This window comes from Herpailurus yagouaroundi, unplaced genomic scaffold (assembly GCF_014898765.1).
Source record: "Herpailurus yagouaroundi ecotype Mexico unplaced genomic scaffold, PumYag 160, whole genome shotgun sequence".
In the NCBI taxonomy this organism is placed as follows: Eukaryota; Metazoa; Chordata; class Mammalia; order Carnivora; family Felidae; genus Herpailurus; species Herpailurus yagouaroundi.
The window spans coordinates 36,312,814-36,325,146 of NW_024412401.1; the positions used below are offsets into that span (position 1 = coordinate 36,312,814).

At 41.1% G+C, this 12,333-nt stretch overlaps 1 protein-coding gene across 3 annotated transcripts in view; it reads left to right on the top strand.

The window, feature by feature from the left end:
- Positions 1-11: 11 nt before the first annotated feature.
- KIAA1958 (KIAA1958 ortholog) overlaps positions 12-12,333 on the top strand; it is a 170,675-nt gene continuing 158,353 nt past the window's right edge. For all 3 annotated transcript variants that reach the window (XR_005792637.1, XM_040481972.1, XM_040481971.1), the window contains exon 1: positions 12-244. The gene's annotated coding sequence lies outside the window, so the exon portion shown is untranslated. The remainder of the gene's footprint in view (positions 245-12,333) is intronic.

The window sequence follows — 12,333 nt, forward strand, 5'->3', positions numbered from 1 at the left end:
GCGCGGAGCCTGGGGCGCACGGAGCGGCGCGCGCCGGTCGGCAGAGCCAGGCTGGCGCCCCCGCCCCCCGCTCCGCGCCTCCGTCCGCCCGGCGCCTTCCCCGCTCTTCTTGCCGCCGCTCCTGGCCCTCTGGCCGCTTTCCCTCCCTCCCCTCGGTCCCGCCCCGTCCAGCCCGGGCTGCCCGGCTCCCGCAGGCCCCCCCCGCCGCCCGCGTTCCTATGGACAGACGCACAGACACCTGCAGGTGGGTGAGAGCCCGCGCGCGGGGCGGGGACGAGCGCGCCGACGCTGCGACCTGGGCCGGGGAGCCCCTTTGTGTGGGGGGCGGCCGCGCTGGGGTCCGGGCTGTCTCCCCTTCGGCCGCCAAGCAGTGACCCGGCTGAACCCTCTTTTGTCTTCTCTGGGGGGGGGGGGGGCGGGGTGGGAAGGCCGAGAGTCAGGGCAGCGACCCGGGCGGCCAGCCGTCGCCGGGCTTGGGGGCGCGACGGGTGAGACCCCAGGCGGCCGAGCGGGCTCCGGGAGCGAGCTTCGGCGGCCGAGGCTCTGGTCAGCCTTCGCGGGGCCGGCGCGGCGCCCGGCATCTCCTGTCGCCGCCGCGGGCGCGCTGCGTGGGTCTGGCTCGCCTGCTCCTGCTCTTGGGTCTGTTTGGAGGTGGGAAGGAGGGCGGGAAGGAGAAAGAAAAGATCTGCCCTCTTAGTTTCCAAGTGTTGAGATGGTTGTGGAGAGAGGGAGAGAGGTGGTTCGGGGCTTTGCCCGACTTGTTTCCCTCGCGAGAGGCACGCTGAGGTGCGTGTGGGGCGTGTGTGGAGGAACGTGCATCGCTTCGGTCCCTTATTTATTGTTTCTAACGGAGGAGGGCTTTCTCCGAAGCGCTCTTCCGCCCCCTCCCCCATCCGAGGCTGCGCGCAGTGATTTGTGTTTGTTATCAAATACATCGACAAATGTATTCCCTGGGTGCAAGGAGGCTGGGTTGACCAGAATCAAACCCAGATCAGAGAAGGTTTCTGGTTTTCAGGTGGTTCCTCTTCTGTTTCTTAAGATTAGGTTGGGACTTTCAGGCAAATCAAAGATGAACATGGTTGTGATTTTGTAGGAATTTTTGGGTATCTCTCCATATTTTAAAGTTTGATGGTAAAGTTTTGCTATTTCCCAGACTCCTTAGGATTAGCCTGACCGAATCTTCTACCTATTAAGTAAACAGTTAACAAGCGACTCAGATAGTGATAGCTTCCACAGTGGAGGTTAAGTTGGAGTGCAGTAAACATCTAGTTTTCCGTTCAGGCTAAAACCTTTATTTTTGCTGGTTTAAAATATGAGATCTTCCACAGCGTGTGGGGAGAACGTGAATGTTAGAACTGATTTTTCTCCCTGTGATTGTTCTTTCCCTCTTTTATTCTATGTTTTTATGTATTCTCTCTTTACAAAACCTAACGATTGGGTTGCACTGGTGGATATAATTTTTTGAAAAGTACCGTGGGTGATATTTCCGGTTTATGTTATTTATCTGAGTTTCTTATGAAGAGTTGATATATATTTGTAGATATCCAAATTGTAAGTGAAGTTGACTAAGTACCCAGAAACTTAATATTGCACATTCAGATTTTTAATGCAGGTACAGATTTATATCTTTATATTAATCTCAATTTACTCACTTCTGGAGACTTTTTTTTCTTTTTGTCTATTGTTTGGAATCCATGTTGACAAATTTAAATTTGACTTATCAAGGAGATTAAAAGAATAGTTTTGGGTACACTCAGTTATATATACAGCTATATGTAGAAAACAGAGGCTTTCCTTGAAAAACATAGTGGTGCAAAATATTTAAATTTTCATCAAATGAGATATAGAAAGCAATGTGCTTCTACAGACGCTTTCTCAGAAAGCAGAGCACACTTTAAAAAAAAAAGGTTTTCTTTTTACATTTATTTATTTTTGAGAGACAGAGTGAGACAAAGTGAGAGTGGGGGAGGGGCAGAGAGAGAGAGAGGGAGACACAGAATTCGAAGCAGGCTCCAGGCTCTGAGCTGTCAGCACAGAGCCTGACGCGGGGCTCGAACCCACAGACCGTGAGATCATGACCTGAGCCGAAGTCGGACGCTCAACTGACTAAGCCACCCGGGTGCCCCAGCAGTGCACAGTTTTAATGCAGTTTTAATTAGGCAAACTGATTTTTGTCCTTATGAAGAGGAGACCATTTTAGTATGCCAAAAAGAGTGATCTTCTTCTAGGAGAAAAATTTATCCTAGATTCTTGCCCTAGTTACATTAACAGATTAATATTATTGCATGCCTAATTTTATGTATACCTGGAGTGTACATTTTTGTACACTTAAAACCTAGAAGAGGCTACTTCTAACATTTGTCTCACCAGCCCCTTTGAATTGATCAAATTATATTCCTGCTTTGACTTCCTGTCTAGATTAGCTAAACCAAATTAGGCTGCATAGAGCTCAGTGCAAGGCACTAGTAAGCTCTTGAGCAGGGTTCTTCTTTTTCAATAAGGATGGCCTAAAGAGCATGGGTATTGAAATTTGTTCGGGCTTATTGTCCTAATTTGGTTTTTTTGTTTTTTGTTTTTTGTTTTTTTTATTATTGTCCTAATTTGTATTAGGAATGGGATGGAATTCGAAAACACTCCCAGAGTTTCAGCTATTAGATTACACACTCTTTATCAGTTCTTAGAAATTTCAAAAAAAGAAAATAACAACTTGAATTGCTTGTTTATGTATTTATTTATAGGACTGGCAATTGGAGGGATAAGGTTTAACAAAGAGTCAGTGTGTAAATTAAACATTAAGAGTGTGTGGCCTGTTTTGAGAATTGCTTGGCAACTTGTAGTTATGCCTAACAGTTTTCTGGGATTGGCAGTGTAGTGTCTTTATGTGAGCTGGCTAAAAGATAACACCTAGTTTTTTTTGCTTTGTTTTTATTTTTGGCTCTGATATGTGGATATTTTTTGGTTTTTGTATAATTAGCAGTAACATTTTAGTGTAATCAGAAGCAGTGCAGAGAACCTTACATATTTTCAATTGATTTCTCTTCTGGTATGTCGGTGTTTAGGAAGGCATATAAATTATGTTTTAGTCTTCATGGTTGAAATTTTTTTCAGCTACTAAATGTTACTTCCAGAAATTTTGAATTTTTATGTAAAGTTGGGTTTTAAATATACTTGAGCAATATAAACTGACACTTACCAGTTTCTTTTTTTTTTTAAACAACACTAAGCTGTCCAGTTAAATTTGATAGGCTTGAAAATCTATAGACTTTTCCTGCTTGTTAGTTACCAGCGTGTTACCATTAAAGGAAACCCAAAATGGCCACTTGGGATTACTTGGAACCATCAAAGGACTGGTATTATCATTAGTAATAACCAAATGGAAGCTGAAAAGTAGCAATTTTATTCTTTATAATAGACCTGTGACTTTCAGATCCTTCCTTTTCATGAAGTTTTTTGTAGCCTGGTGTGGAAGCAGGTCTTGACTGTTAGAAGTGTGGACAGTGACCTCTCATTCCAGCCTTTATCGTCCTGCATTGTTTAAGAATGGCACAAACTCGTGCTGCTCTTGGAAAATGCGGAATTCATTCTTGGATTAATATTCTGCTACCAGATGTACGAGGCTGGCTCTGAAGAAGCTTTTTCTTTTAAATACTGTCAAAAATAGAGAAGCTGAAGATTGGAGAGAAGCCATTTATTTTGAACAGTTTATTTTTTGACAGTTTGTGTTTGTAAAGAAACCTGCTCATAATATTTACTTAAGAGAGCTACATAGTTGCCTGAGGAAGCCCCACAGGTTTCTTTTTTCCTTTAAAAAAGTTTCCATAGAGCTTAACTCTTATGTGATACTTCTTGACTTTGCTTTTGATTAGTTGATTTATGGACTTTATTTACCAGCATGATTGGAGAATTCTTTTGCTATACAGAAATTGCACTCTGCCTGTGCTCTGATCTGTTTCCTAGGTAACAAATGTACTGCATAGATTCCATAATGAGGACTGTGGTTGGCTGGTTACAGTGTAAATTCTGTTGTTTGGTAAAGCTTAGTCTCAAATTCAAATAAAGGTCAAGAAACCAAAAGTACTCAAGATGCAGATTTTTGAATTTTATTTTCTATTCAATGTCAACAAAGTTTAATATGCTTTTCTGGAGAAAGGCAAATTATGAAGCAGTATTCAAGTGTATTTTGTAAAGTTTTGAAACAGTTGGAGAGCCTTTTCACTATTCTATATTGGTAATACCAATGGCTTTAGTGACAAGATGTATTTCAAAACTTTGTCACACTTTAATATAGATAGCAAAGTGTTGTTGTCTAGGACATCTGTAATTGGTTCTTTTGTACTGAAAGAAAAGTAACATATATGTTGCTAACTTGTGCAATTTCATGTGAAATGCAACTTTTAAAAACTTGAAGAAGGCATTAAAACATTTAAGAAACTTTTAAAAACATTAAAAGTCTTGTTATAAAATGATGCATTTGACTCTAGCTATTTCCCCTCTGATCTGCCTGAACTTTGGCCCCCTCAGCACCTGGGAGCAAGTCTCTTTTAGGTAGCTACAAATTGGAAAATAGCTTTCTCCTTTACCTTACTGCCCTCTCAAAATCTATGGCCTGTATAGTTTTAGATACAGGGCAAGAAATAATATAGGTTCAATTATTAGTGATTATTACTTGTTTAAAAAAAACTTGCAATGAACCATAATTTCATTAATACTGACTGCAACTATCTTTTCATTTGATGCTTGCAACTGTTTTTGTTTGTTGATCGTCAGGGATTCTGTTAGCAAAAAATTTTTTTTAAGTTATTTATTTATTTATTTATTTATTTATTACATTTATTTATTTTTGAGAGACAGAGTCAGAGTACAAGTGGGGGAGGGGCAGAGAGAGGAGACACAGAATCTGAAGCAGGCTCCAGACTCTGAGCTGTCTTACAGAGCCTGATGCGGGGTTTGAACCCACAAACCATGAGATCGTGACCTGAGCTGAAGTCGGATGCCCAACTGACTGAGCCACCCAGGCGCCCCAAGTTATTTATTTATTTTGAAAGAGAGTGGGAACGAGTGCAAGTGGGAGAGGGGAAGAGAGAGAGGGAGAGAGAATCCTAAGCAGGTTCTGTGCTGTCAGCATAGAGCCTGACATGGGGCTCGATCCCAAGAACTGTGAGATCATGACCTGAGCTGAAATCAAGAGTTGGTGCTTAACCGACTGAGCCACCCAGGTGCCCCTGAAAATTTTTTAAAGTTAATCTGAGGAGCACTTGGCTGGCTCAGTGGGTAGAGGATGCAGCTTGGGGTCGTGAGTTTGAGCCCCATGTTGGGTGTAGAGCTTACTTTAAAAAAAGTTAATTTGAATTCTAAAGAATTATCCAAAGTTGCTACCATTACTTTCTCTTGCTTGGCAGGATTGTTTATGTATTATTTACTTACTTTTTTAGTTGATTTCAGGAATAAGACGTATCTTCTTTGGGTGTTCCTTCTTCTTGGTTTTCCTTAGAACTGACACTACTTGAAACGTTTCCGGGCTTTTCAAGTTGCAAATATTGTGTCCATTATGTTTTCTCTTGAATGTTCACTATTTAAAGTTTTTTTTTGGATTATTATTTTTTTTCTTTTCTTTTCTTTTTTTTAACGTTTATTTATTTTTGAGACAGAGAGAGACAGAGCATGAACGGGGGAGGGGCAGAGAGAGAGGGAGACACAGAATTGGAAGCAGGCTCCAGGCTCTGAGCCATCAGCCCAGAGCCCGTCGCGGGGCTCGAACTCACGGACCGTGAGATCATGACCTGAGCTGAAGTCAGAAGCTTAACTGACTGAGCCACCCAGGCGCCCCTATTTTTCTTTACAATATTTTTAAGTAGGCTCCACGCCCAATGTGGGGCTCAAACTCACAACCCCGAGATCAAGAGTCTTGTGCTCCAGGGGTGCCTGGGTGGCTCAGTTGGTTAAGCATCCGACTTCGGCTGAGGTCATGATCTCAGGGTTCCTGAATTTGAGTCTCACATGGGGCTGTCCGCTGTCAACGCGGAGCTGGCTTTGGATCCTCTGTCCCCTTCTCTCTCTGCCCTTCCCTCTCCCTCCCTCCCTGTCTCTCTCCCTCTCTCTCTATCTCTCTCTCTCTCAAAAATAAACATTAAAAAAAAAAACAAGAGTTGTGTGCCCCTATTTAAACATTTTTTAATTGGGGTGCCTGGATGACTCAGTTGATTGAGCATCTGAGTCTTGGTTTCCATTCAGATCATGATCTCACGGGTTTATGGGTTTGTGGGTTCAAGCCCCACATTGGGCTCTGTGCAGACTTTGTGGAGCCTACTTGGGATTCTCTCTCTGCCCTTCTCCCCTCATGCATTTTCTCTCTCTCTCTCTCTCAAAATAAATAAATAAACATTAAAAAAATTTAGATGTTTGTTTATTTTTGAGAGAAAGAGAGACAGAGCATGAGCAGGGGAAGGGCACACACACAGAATTCAAAGCAGGTTCCAGGCTCTGAGCTGTCAGCACAGAGCCTCACCTGGGGCTCAGACCCATGAACTGTGAGATCATGATCTGAGCTGAAGTGGGACACTTGACCAACTGGGCCACCCAGGTGCCCCCCCCAAAAAATAAAAAAAAATAATAATCATTGTGTTATTTAAGGCATAGTCACCACATATCAAAAGCTCTGCTGTTCTGAGACTTCATACTTCTGGGACAGAAGTGAACTCCTATCTAGCCAGAACTACTTCCTCTTCCTAGCCAGTATTAGTTAACAAGGGCTGCCATAACAAAGTATGACAAACTGGGTGGTTTAGACAACAAAATTTTCTTACGCTTCTGGAGGCTAGAAGTCCCAGATCAAGATGTTGGCAGAGTTGGGTTCTTCTAAGGATTCTCCTTGGCTTTCGATGGCAGTCTTCCTCAGATATTTTCACTATGTGCCTGTCTGTGTCCTATATTCCTCTTTTTATAGGCCATCAAGTCATCACCTTAGAACTCACCCAAATGACCTTATTACCTCTTTAAAGGCCCTGTCTCCAAATATTGTCTCATTTTGAAGTCCTGGGTGTTAGAACTTAAGTATATGAATTTGGCAGGGGTAGGGGGTGAACAATTCAGCTCATAATACAGCCCATTCCTCCACTCATTGCCTTTCATGCATACCTACTTCACTCCATATGTGTGATATAATCAAGTCCCTAGACTACTTGGTTCCTGCTTCCCAAGATTTCTCAGTTCTGTTTGCCCCATACAGATCACATAGTACTCTGTCACCTTTGCCTATCATTGGTCTTGGTTCTACAGTTAAATATATTCAATGCACAACACAAGTCCTTATGCTAAGGCTTCTGTAATCATCATTTGATAGTTTAAAGCTCTTTGAACCCTCATAAATGCCTCATGTGAATAATGTGTCCTGTCTTTCATGGTTAAAACTGTTTGTGGCTTTTATAGTTGAAGATCGGGGCGCCTGGGTGGCACAGTCGGTTGAGCGTCCGACTTCAGCCGGGTCACGATCTCGCGGTCCGGGAGTTCAAGCCCCGCGTCGGGCTCTGGGCTGATGGCTCAGAGCCTGGAGCCTGTTTCCGATTCTGTGTCTCCCTCTCTCTCTGCCCCTCCCCCGTTCATGCTCTGTCTCTCTCTGTCCCAAAAATAAATAAACGTTGAAAAAAAAATTTTTTTTTTAAAAAAAAGAAGGTCAGTTTTGCTGAATATAAGTACTTGGCTCACATTTTCTTTCCTCGGGTTTCTTAAATATGTTACTCTCGGGTAGGGTTTGGCAAACCTTTTCTGTAAAAGGCCAAATGGTAATTATTTTAGGCTTTGTGGAACATAAGTCACTGTCAAAATTACATAACTTTGCCACTGTAGTGCAAAAGCAGCCATATAGAGTATGTAAATGAGCAAGCATGACTGTGTTTAGAGAAACTTTATTTACAGAACCTGACAGTGGGCTGGATTTGGTACCCAAGCCATAGTTTGCTGAGCCCTATTCTATTGTATTCTGGTAAAAAGTGTTGTTGTCAGAGTCTAATACCTGTGATTTTTTTAAAGTGAATTTAACTTTTTCTTAGATGCCCAAAGGACTTTTAATCTTTAAAAACCGATACTTTTACTAGAATATGTATTTTTAAAAAAAAATTTTTTTTCAACGTTTATTTTTTTGGGGACAGAGAGAGACAGAGCATGAACGGAGGAGGGGCAGAGAGAGAGGGAGACACAGAATCGGAAACAGGCTCCAGGCTCTGAGCCATCAGCCCAGAGCCCGACGCGGGGCTCAAACTCCCGGACCGCGAGATCGTGACCTGGCTGAAGTCGGTCGCTTAACCAACTGCGCCACCCAGGCGCCCCTAGAATATGTATTTTTAAAGGTTTATTTATTTTGAGGGAGAGACAGAGAGAGCATGAGCAGGGGAGGGGTAGAAAGAGAGGGAGAGAGAGAATCCTAAGCAGGCTTTGTGCTATCAGCGCAGATCTTCATGATCTGAGCCAAAATCAAGAGTTGAACTCTTAACCAATTGAGCCACCCAGATGCCCCTAGAATATGTATTAAGTGTTGGCTGTTCTCATAAATATTTTCATCAGTGATAGATTTTAGTATTTAACGTTTCATTGCTTTCATTTTCTTTTTGGGGTCTCCTGTTACATGTATGTTGGATCTTCATTGCTTGTCTTTTATATCTACATCTTTCCTCAAATTCTTTTTATCTTATTTTTAAAGTTTGCTTTATTTTTGTATTTTTCCTTTTTATCCTTTATTAAGCAGTATCCTTGGTATCTGTCCTTTAAGTCGTGTTCCTCCAGTTTTGTCTTCCTTTCTGAATTTTTTTCTTTCTTATTCTGTCCAGAATTTTGTCATTGCTTTCTTAAATGCTCTTGTTATGTCTACATTCTCTCTCTCTTTTCTTTTTTTTAGGCTTTCTATTTCTGATTTATTCTTTATAGCTCCTGTCAGTTTCTTAGTTTCTTTTAATTAATATTAAGATATTATGTTACAGTTCTTATCTACTTTATGGCCATATTTTTCTGATGTGCCTTCATTGGTTAATGCATTATTTGGTTCTTTTTGTCTTTTTATCACAGTACTTCACATAGGATTAGATTGCATTCTTTTCTCTTGTTCATGTTTAATTTAGATGGATTCACCTGTACTGTAGGAGAAGGTTTCTGTGATGGAGGTGGAAGTAGGCCAAGATAGTTTATTTTTATTATTATTATTATTATTATTAATTTCTAAATATTTTATTTATTTTAGAGAGAGTGTGTGTGTGTACACATGCGCACAAGTGGGACAGGGGCAGAGAGGGAGAAGGAGTCAGAGGATCCGAAGCAGGCTCCACACTGACAGCAGAGAACCTGATGTGGGTCATGAACTGTGAGCTCATGACCTGAGCTGAAATCAAGAGTCTGACATTTAACTGACTGAGCCACCCAGGTGCCCCTGAGTTTTACATTTTATAGTTAAGTCTGATCTGTTTTGTGTTAATTAAAAAATTTTTTCTTAATGTTTATTTATTATTTTTGAGAGAGAGACAGAGTGTGAGTGGGGGAGGAGTAGAGAGAGGAAGACACAGAATCCAACGCAGGTTCCAGGCTCTGAGCTGTCAGCACGGAGCCCGAGGCAGGGCTCAAACGCCATGAATCGTGAGATCATGACCTGAGCTGAAGTTGGACATTTAATCTACTGAGCCACTCAGGCACCCCAGTGTTAATTTTTATTTAAGGTGTGAAGTTTAGGTTGAAGTTCATTTTTTTGCCTGTGAATGTCCAGTTGCTCCTGCACCATTTGTTGAGAAAGCTGTTCTTCCTCCATTGAATTGCTTTTGCATCTTTGTAAAAAAGCAGTTGAGCATACGGATGGGTCTGTTTCTTGGTCTATTCCATCTGTTTTTGTGAATAGATTTGAGGAGAATCCAGAACTAAGCCTTTGCTACTGTTTAACTTGCTTAGAACTCCTTGTTCATTCTTTTTTCCCCCCTTGTTCATTCTTAAGTATGATTTTTTTTGTTATTATCGTGGAAAACTTTTTGTTCCTGTTGGTCAAAGGGGACAAATATTAGGTTAAAAAAGGTTAAGATATGCAGTAATTTGATTAATAGTTTTTTTAGTTTATTTGCTTTATAATATAGTGATAAGCTGACATAGATTTGTTTCAGAGAATTCAATTCTTTTGTAAATTACTTGGGTTGTTAACATTTTCCTGACAATTGTGGTTCAATAATAATAAGTATACTTTGGCATCTTGAGAAAACAGAGCTCCACGTTAATGAATTTTTGTATAACTAAAGTTTATTTCTTGTACAAAACTTAAGATTTTAATTATTTTTAGGGAAAATGTTTCCCATCTGTGGTTAAATTTAAATAAAGGGTGGCAATTCAGTTACTTATGGAAATCTGCCAAGAATCCTTTTCTGGCATTTGGATGAACACAAGCAGATAAAGAAATTTGTTTCTGTCCCCAGAAAATTCTCTTCAGCTTTCTGGCTCTGAAGTTTTGCAACTTTAGACAGGTTTCTTACAACAAATGCAAGGAAGATTCCATCCACCTAACTGACAAATTGATCAAATTTATGGATTTAGCAAAACCTTGTTTAAACAGTCTTTGAATATTTCTGTGAAATTTTAGCTGAAGGTATTCCCATTCTACCTTCAGAGCAGCATTTTAAGGAATGTTCTGGGGTTTTTTGTTTGGTTTTAGGAATGTTCTGTTTTTGAAAGCAAAGATTATATGATGGCGTAGTCTTTTTGTAAATATTTTCTTTCTAATATATTTCATGCAAATGTGTATATTCAATGAAAAGTATATATTTTTGTAAATAATATTCTACCAATGAATATATTTTGTTAAATATATTTAGTATTTGTGAATACATTCTTTTTTTTTTTTTTTTTTCCAACGTTTATTTTATTTTTGGGACAGAGAGAGACAGAGCACGAACGGGGGAGGGGCAGAGAGAGAGGGAGACACAGAATCGGAAACAGGCTCCAGGCTCTGAGCCATCAGCCCAGAGCCCGACGCGGGGCTCGAACTCACGGACCGCGAGATCGTGACCTGGCTGAAGTCGGACGCTTAACCGACTGCGCCACCCAGGCGCCCCCTGTGAATACATTCTTAATATGCAGTACTCATAAATTGTTTTTTGGCCAACTGGCTGGTTTACTTCTGACAGATAAAAGTCTTACCACAAATTATATTTCCTGTATATTTAGCATTTCTCTGATCATGTGTTTATACACTGATAAGGTATAAAACTCTGCACTTTTGCGGTACCTGGGTGGCTCAGTTGGTTAAGTGTCTGACTTGTTCTTGGCTCAGGTCATGATCTCACAGTTTGTGAATTTGAGCCCTGCGCCAGGCTCTGTGCTGACAGCATGGAGCCGGCTTGGGATTCTCTCTCTCTTTTCTCTCTCTGCCAGGTTCTCTCTCAAGTAAATAAATAAACTTAAAAAATCTACACTTTCCATTAATAAAGTAATTGCCTCGGGGCGCCTGGGTGGCGCAGTCGGTTAAGCGTCCGACTTCAGCCAGGTCACGATCTCGCGGTCCGTGAGTTCGAGCCCCGCGTCAGGCTCTGGGCTGATGGCTCGGAGCCTGGAGCCTGTTTCCGATTCTGTGTCTCCCTCTCTCTCTGCCCCTCCCCCGTTCATGCTCTGTCTCTCTCTGTCCCAAAAATAAATAAAAGTTGAAAAAAAAATTAAAAAAAAAATAAATAAATAAAGTAATTGCCTCAAGTCTTTAGTTTTTTTTTTTTTTTAATGTATATTTATTTTTTGAGAGAGAGAGAGAGAGAGAGTGAGTGAGCACACGTGTGAATGCAGGAGGGGCACAGAAAGAGAGAGAGATACAGAATCTGAAACAGGCTCCAGGCTCCTTGCTGTCAGCACAGAGCCCGATGTGGGATTCAAACCCATGAAGCGTGAGATCATGACCTGAGCCAAAGTTGGATGCTTGACCAACTGAGCCACCCAGGCATCCCTTTTTATTCTTTTTAAAGTAAACTCTAACCTCCCCCCCTCCAATATGGGGCTCAAATTCATGACCCTGAGATCAAGAGTTGTATGCTCTACCATCTGAGCCAGCCAGGCACCCGTAGGGTTTTTCTTATTAAAACTTATTTTTAGAGTCAAAATTCATCCTGTAGATTTGCCTTAATACCTTTTTAGTTGATGCCTTCCTGTTAGTCATTCAAATAGTTATTTTATTTGTCTTTCTAAGAGCATACTATTAGTCTGAGAAGTAGGGATATCCTTATACATTATGTAGTAAGAAACAATATTTTTGTTTAAAATGAAAGAATGTAGTTCTATATAATAGTTTTGGGTGTTTTTTTTTTGAGAAAAGATTACATAGGTGAAAAGGTC